Source organism: Salmo trutta, chromosome 10 (assembly GCF_901001165.1).
Source record: "Salmo trutta chromosome 10, fSalTru1.1, whole genome shotgun sequence".
In the NCBI taxonomy this organism is placed as follows: domain Eukaryota; kingdom Metazoa; phylum Chordata; class Actinopteri; order Salmoniformes; family Salmonidae; genus Salmo; species Salmo trutta.
In genome coordinates, this window is record NC_042966.1 from 41472458 (window position 1) to 41479678 (window position 7221).

A 7221-nucleotide genomic window follows, 5' to 3' on the forward strand; every position below is an offset into this window, starting at 1 on the left:
ATTACCATTAAAACTAAATAAAGAACCCATCCAACCATTCAGGCATAAAGGTCAAGTACTTCTACATCCTTCAGTTAGTTCTCTATTCTCTCTATTATATTGGACTCAAGGCCTTAGAAAATAAGAAAACGTAACAGCGACTTCCACGGGCGTCAGCCATGACAAAGAGATGGAGAGAGAGCGGAATGAGTCTGAGAGATGGGTGTCTTAATTAATGACTAATGTGCCACCAGAAAGCTAAACGTGCATAAAGGAATGAGTTAGAGCTGGCCAAAGCACTTCTCACCTGCCAAGGCTTTGACCGAGCATCTGTTTGCCAATTTCGTGAGTGGCTGCAAAGGAGAGGAGCCTAGGTTGTTGTTTTAGATGCACGGAATCGATCGGTTAGAGAGGTATTACCTGAGTAGATTAGAGTTAGGAGCAGCTGGAGAGAGAGACAGAAAGGGAGAAGAGAGAGAGAGTAGGGGAGAGAGAGAGAGTGAGAGAGAGAGAGAGAGAGAGAGAGAGCAAGTGAGAGAGAGAGAGAGAGAGAGAGAGTGAGAGAGAGAGAGAGAGAGAGAGAGAGAGAGCAAGTGAGAGCGAGAGAGAGAGAGAGAGAGTGACAGCAAAAGAGAGAGAGACAGAGAGAGAGTCTGATCACTACAGCTTCTCTCTCCTCCAGTCTTGTTTGTTTTCTGAGCATTAGTAATTAGTGCCACACAGCCAATCTCACCGTGGCGGACCATGAACCCAAAGACACAGCTGCAGCAGCAGTGCCAGCCACAAACAAATAGCTTGTTAAGGGTCACACACACACACAAAGGCACGCACCCCCAAACACACACACTCTCAAACCAATTGTTAAGTGGTGCACAGACAACTCAGACAACTCAGACAACGAGGTCAATGAGAAACAATGTGAAAGGCTATATCTCTGCCGTCACTTCAATTTCAAAGTGAAATCCTGTGGAATTAACAACGAAACTGCCAGTCAAGCTGCTACATGGAAAGTTGCCATTGTCATTGTACAAACACAAATACCTGTTTTAGTATGCAGCTTATACAGTGTTTGAGTTGGTAAATCTGTCACTGAAGCAAACAAAATCTACATGAAAAAGGTACATGGTGTTGCCATAGATTTTCGAGCTGTAACTAGTCAAAACTGTAACTAGGCCATTCAGGGACATTCAATGTCGTCTTGGTAAGCAACTCCAGTGTATATTTATTCTTGTGTTTTTAAGTTATTGTCCTGCTGAAAGGTGAATTTCTCTCCAAGTGTCTGTTGGAAAGCAGACTAAACCAGGTTTTCCTCTAGGATTTTGCCTCCGCTTAGCTCTATTCTGTTTATTTTTTTATCAACAACAAAAAACTCCCTAATCATTGCCAATGACAAGCATACCCATAACATGATGCAGTCACCACCAAGGTTGAAAATATGAAGAGTGGTACTCAGTGATGAGTTGTGTTGGATTTGCCCCAAACATAACGCTTTGTAATCAGGACATAAAGTTAATTTCTATGCCACTTTTTTTGCAGTTTTACTTTAGTGCCTTATTGCAGACAGGTTGCATGTTTTGGAATATTTTTATTCTGTACAGGCTTCCTTCTTTTCACTCTGTCATTTCGGAGTGGAGTAACTTCAATGTTGTTGATCCATGCTCAGTTTTCTCCTATCACAGCCATTAAACTCTGTAACTGTTTTAAAGTCACCATTGGTCTCATGGTGAAATCCCTGAGCGGTTTCCTTCATCTCTGGCAACTGAGTTAGGAAGGACACCTGTTGATACACCCGTTGATACACCATCCAAAGTGTAATTAATAACATCACCATGCTCAAAGAGATATTCAACGTCTGTTTTGTTTTTTACCCATCTACCAATAGGTGCCCTTATTTGTAAGTCATTGGAAAACCTCCCTGGTCTTTGTGGTTGAAACTGTGTTTGAAATTCACTGCTTGACTGAGGGACTTTACAGATAATTTCATGTGTGGGCTACAAAGATGAGGTAGTCATAAAAAAAATCATGTTAAACACTATTATTACACACAGAGTGAGTCCATGAAACGTATTATGTGACTTGCACATTTTTACACCTGAACTTATTTAGGCTTGCCATAACACAGGGCTTGAATACTTATTGACTCAATTTCAGCTTTTCATTTAACAAAAAAAAATGATAATTCCACTTTGACATTATGGGCTATTGTGAGTAGGCCAGTGACACAAAATCTAAATGTAATCCATTTTAAATTCAGGCTGTAACACAACAAAATGTGGAAAAAAATCAATGGCACTGTATGTTTTCATATGTATCTGTGAGCATTTTATTCCGTATGAGCTAAATCAAATGAAAATCAAGTCTAATTTTATTCATCACAAAGTTTACAGCATGTATGAAAGGTGCAGTGAAACGCTTGCGTGCCTCGACAGTACAATAATCAACATCAATAATAAAAACATTGTAGTAGTAGTTAGAGTAGTAGTAGTTAGAAGTACTAATAGTAGTAGTAGTTACAAGTACTAATAGTAATAGTAGTTACAAGTACTAATAGTAGTAGTAGTTACAAGTACTAATAGTAGTAGTAGTTACAAGTACTAATAGTAGTAGTAGTTACAAGTACTAATAGTAGTAGTAGTTATAAGTACTAATAGTAGTAGTAGTTAGAAGTACTAATAGTAGTAGTAGTTACAAGTACTAATAGTAGTAGTAGTTACAAGTACTAATAGTAGTAGTAGTTACAAGTACTAATAGTAGTAGTAGTTACAAGTACTAATAGTAGTAGTAGTTACAAGTACTAATAGTAGTAGTAGTTAGAAGTAAATAGTAAATAAACTGATATGTACACAATAGGATATACATAGTCAGGTCTGTCCAACCCTGTTCCTGGAGAGATACCGTCCTGTAGGTTTTAACTTCAACCCTGTTCCTGGAGAGATACCCTCCTGTAGGTTTTAACTCCAACCCTGTTCCTGGAGAGATACCATCCTGTAGGTTTTAACTCCAACCCTGTTCCTGGAGAGATACCCTCCTGTAGGTTTAAACTCCAACCCTGTTCCTGGAGAGATACCCTCCTGTAGGTTTTAACTCCACCCTGTTCCTGGAGAGATACCCTCCTGTAGGTTTTAACTCCAACCCTGTTCCTGGAGAGAAACCCTCCTGTAGGTTTTAACTCCAACCCTGTTCCTGGAGAGATACCGTTCTGTAGGTTTTAACTCCAACCCTGTTCCTGGAGAGATACCCTCCTGTAGGTTTTAACTCCAACCCTGTTCCTGGAGAGATACCGTCCTGTAGGTTTTCACGCCAACACTAATTTAGCATGACTGATTCTAATAATTAGCTTGTTGATATGCTTAATCAGATTAGGTCATTACAGCTTGGTTTGGTTCAGTAGTGTGAAGGGTTTTAGGCTGGTGCTATGGATGCACCACAAACATCAAATCTCACCTCTGGCAGGGTAAGGTGGAGCAGCAGTGTTCTCTGGCAGGGTAAGGTGGAGCAGCCGTGTTCTCTGGCAGGGTAAGGTGGAGCAGTAGTGTTCTCTGGCAGGGTTAGGTGGAGCAGCAGTGTTCTCTGGCAGGGTAAGGTGGAGCAGCAGTGTTCTCTGGCAGGGTAAGGTGGAGCAGCAGTGTTCTCTGGCAGGGTAAGGTGGAGCAGCAGTGTTCTCTGGCAGGGTAAGGTGGAGCAGCAGTGATCTCTGGCAGGGTAAGGTGGAGCAGCAGTGTTCTCTGGCAGGGTAAGGGGTAGCAGCAGTGGTCTCTGGCAGGGTAAGGGTAAGGTGGAGCAGCAGTGTTCTCTGGCAGGGTAAGGTGGAGCAGCAGTGTTCTCTGGCAGGGTAAGGGTAAGGTGGAGCAGCAGTGTTCTCTGGCAGGGTAAGGTGGAGCAGCAGTGTTCTCTGGCAGGGTAAGGGTAAGGTGGAGCAGCAGTGTTCTCTGGCAGGGTAAGGGTAAGGTGGAGCAGCAGTGTTCTCTGGCAGGGTAAGGTGGATCAGCAGTGTTCTCTGGCAGGGTAAGGTGGAGCAGCAGTGTTCTCTGGCAGGGTAAGGTGGAGCAGCAGTGTTCTCTGGCAGGGTAAGGTGGATCAGCAGTGTTCTCTGGCAGGGTAAGGTGGAGCAGCAGTGATCTCTGGCAGGGTAAGGTGGAGCTGCAGTGATCTCTGGCAGGGTAAGGTGGAGCAGCAGTGTTCTCTGGCAGGGTTAGGTGGAGCAGCAGTGATCTCTGGCAGGGTAAGGTGTAGCAGCAGTGTTCTCTGGCAGGGTAAGGTGGAGCAGCAGTGTTCTCTGGCAGGATAAGGTGGAGCAGCAGTGTTCTCTGGCAGGGTAAGGGTAAGGTGGAGCAGCAGTGTTCTCTGGCAGGGTAAGGTGGATCAGCAGTGTTCTCTGGCAGGGTTAGGTGGAGCAGCAGTGTTCTCTGGCAGGGTAAGGGTAAGGTGGAGCAGCAGTGTTCTCTGGCAGGGTAAGGTGGATCAGCAGTGTTCTCTGGCAGGGTAAGGTGGATCAGCAGTGTTCTCTGACAGGGTAAGGTGGAGCAGCAGTGATCTCTGACAGGGTAAGGGTAAGGTGGAGCAGCAGTGTTCTCTGGCAGGGTAAGGTTAAGGTGGAGCAGCAGTGTTCTCTGACAGGGTAAGGTGGAGCAGCAGTGTTCTCTGGCAGGGTTAGGTGGAGCAGCAGTGATCTCTGACAGGGTAAGGGTAAGGTGGAGCAGCAGTGTTCTCTGGCAGGGTAAGGGTAAGGTGGAGCAGCAGTGTTCTCTGGCAGGGTAAGGTGGATCAGCAGTGTTCTCTGGCAGGGTAAGGTGGAGCAGCAGTGTTCTCTGGCAGGGTAAGGTGGAGCAGCAGTATTCTCTGGCAGGGTAAGGTGGAGCAGCAGTGATCTCTGACAGGGTAAGGGTAAGGTGGAGCAGCAGTGTTCTCTGGCAGGGTAAGGGTAAGGTGGAGCAGCAGTGGTCTCTGGCAGGGTAAGGTGGAGCAGCAGTGTTCTCTGGCAGGGTAAGGTGGAGCAGCAGTGTTCTCTGACAGGGTAAGGTGGAGCAGCAGTGATCTCTGGCAGGGTAAGGGTAAGGTGGAGCAGCAGTGTTCTCTGGCAGGGTAAGGTGGATCAGCAGTGTTCTCTGGCAGGGTAAGGTGGATCAGCAGTGTTCTCTGACAGGGTAAGGTGGAGCAGCAGTGATCTCTGACAGGGTAAGGGTAAGGTGGAGCAGCAGTGTTCTCTGGCAGGGTAAGGTTAAGGTGGAGCAGCAGTGTTCTCTGACAGGGTAAGGTGGAGCAGCAGTGTTCTCTGGCAGGGTTAGGTGGAGCAGCAGTGATCTCTGACAGGGTAAGGGTAAGGTGGAGCAGCAGTGTTCTCTGGCAGGGTAAGGGTAAGGTGGAGCAGCAGTGTTCTCTGGCAGGGTAAGGTGGATCAGCAGTGTTCTCTGGCAGGGTAAGGTGGAGCAGCAGTGTTCTCTGGCAGGGTAAGGTGGAGCAGCAGTATTCTCTGGCAGGGTAAGGTGGAGCAGCAGTGATCTCTGACAGGGTAAGGGTAAGGTGGAGCAGCAGTGTTCTCTGGCAGGGTAAGGGTAAGGTGGAGCAGCAGTGGTCTCTGGCAGGGTAAGGTGGAGCAGCAGTGTTCTCTGGCAGGGTAAGGTGGAGCAGCAGTGTTCTCTGACAGGGTAAGGTGGAGCAGCAGTGATCTCTGGCAGGGTAAGGGTAAGGTGGAGCAGCAGTGTTCTCTGGCAGGGTAAGGTGGAGCAGCAGTGATCTCTGGCAGGGTAAGGGTAAGGTGGAGCAGCAGTGATCTCTGGCAGGGTAAGGTGGAGCAGCAGTGTTCTCTGGCAGGGTAAGGGTAAGGTGGAGCAGCAGTGTTCTCTGACAGGGTAAGGTGGAGCAGCAGTGTTCTCTGGCAGGGTAAGGTGGAGCAGCAGTGTTCTCTGGCAGGGTAAGGTGGAGCAGCAGTCTAAGTGGTCTCTGACAGGGTAAGGGAGGTTTAACATGGCTAACCTCTCTTGTTGCCACCGGGTGATCTGGAAGGTTGGAAGGCCTCAGTCACAAAAGGGGTTTTGTGAACCTCTGCCATATTGACATTACATACATATCACTAGGAGAGAGACAGTAGAGTCTCAGACCCTCTGTGGCTTGGTGGATATGCATGAGTAAACTACACACACACACACAACACACACACACACACACACACACACACACACAGACACACACCCACACACACACACACACAGACACACTCACACACACCCACACACACACACACACCCACACACACACACACACACACACACACAGTATATATGATATGTGGCTCCTACTACCTGTCTGACATTCTGTAACACACCTCAGTCTCTAAGGAGGATGCTGTCTGACTGAGAGAAAATAACACTAAGAGAAGCAGGTAGGGTTCAGTGTGTGTGTGTCTGAGTGTGTGTCTGAGTGTGTGTCAGAGTATGTCAGAGTGTGTCAGTGTGTGTCAGTCTGTGTGTCTGTGTGTGTGTCTGTGTGTGTGTCAGAGTATGTCAGAGTGTGTCAGAGTGTGTCAGTCTGTGTGTCTGTGTGTGTGTCTGTGTGTGTGTCAGAGTATGTCAGAGTGTGTCAGTGTGTGTCAGTCTGTGTGTCTGTGTGTGTGTGTGTCAGAGTGTGTCAGTGTGTGTGTCAGTGTGTGTCAGTCTGCGTGTCAGTGTGTGTGTCAGTCTGTGTGTCAGTGTGTGTGTCAGAGTGTCAGTGTGTGTCAGTCTGTGTGTCTGTGTGTGTGTCAGAGTGTGTCAGAGTGTGTGTCTGTCTGTGTGTCAGAGTGTGTCAGTGTGTGTCAGAGTGTGTGTCTGTCTGTGTGTCAGTGTGTGTCAGTCTGTGTGTCAGAGTGTGTGTCAGAGTGTGTCAGAGTGTGTCAGAGCGTGTCTGTGCGTGTCAGTGTGTGTCAGTGTGTGTCAGAGTGTGTGTGTGTGTGTGTGTGTGTGTGTGTGTGTGTGTGTGTGTGTGTGTGTGTGTGTGTGTGTGTGTGTGTGTGTGTGTGTGCCCTGCAGCAAGCAGAGGTTCAGATGCCAGACATAATGTCTCAGTTAGACCCCAGCAGAGAGGTTATGATGACAGTACTACAGTAAAGCTGTTCAAATCTCTAATATTTCATCTTACACTTTGACTGATGCCTCGTCCCACTGGTAACATACTGGATTTGACAGACAACAGCTGTTTTTACTCTGCCGTACAGCAGAGGAACTATACTAAATGATAAATGTAGGCCTTGTGAGGGAGTCAGAGGAA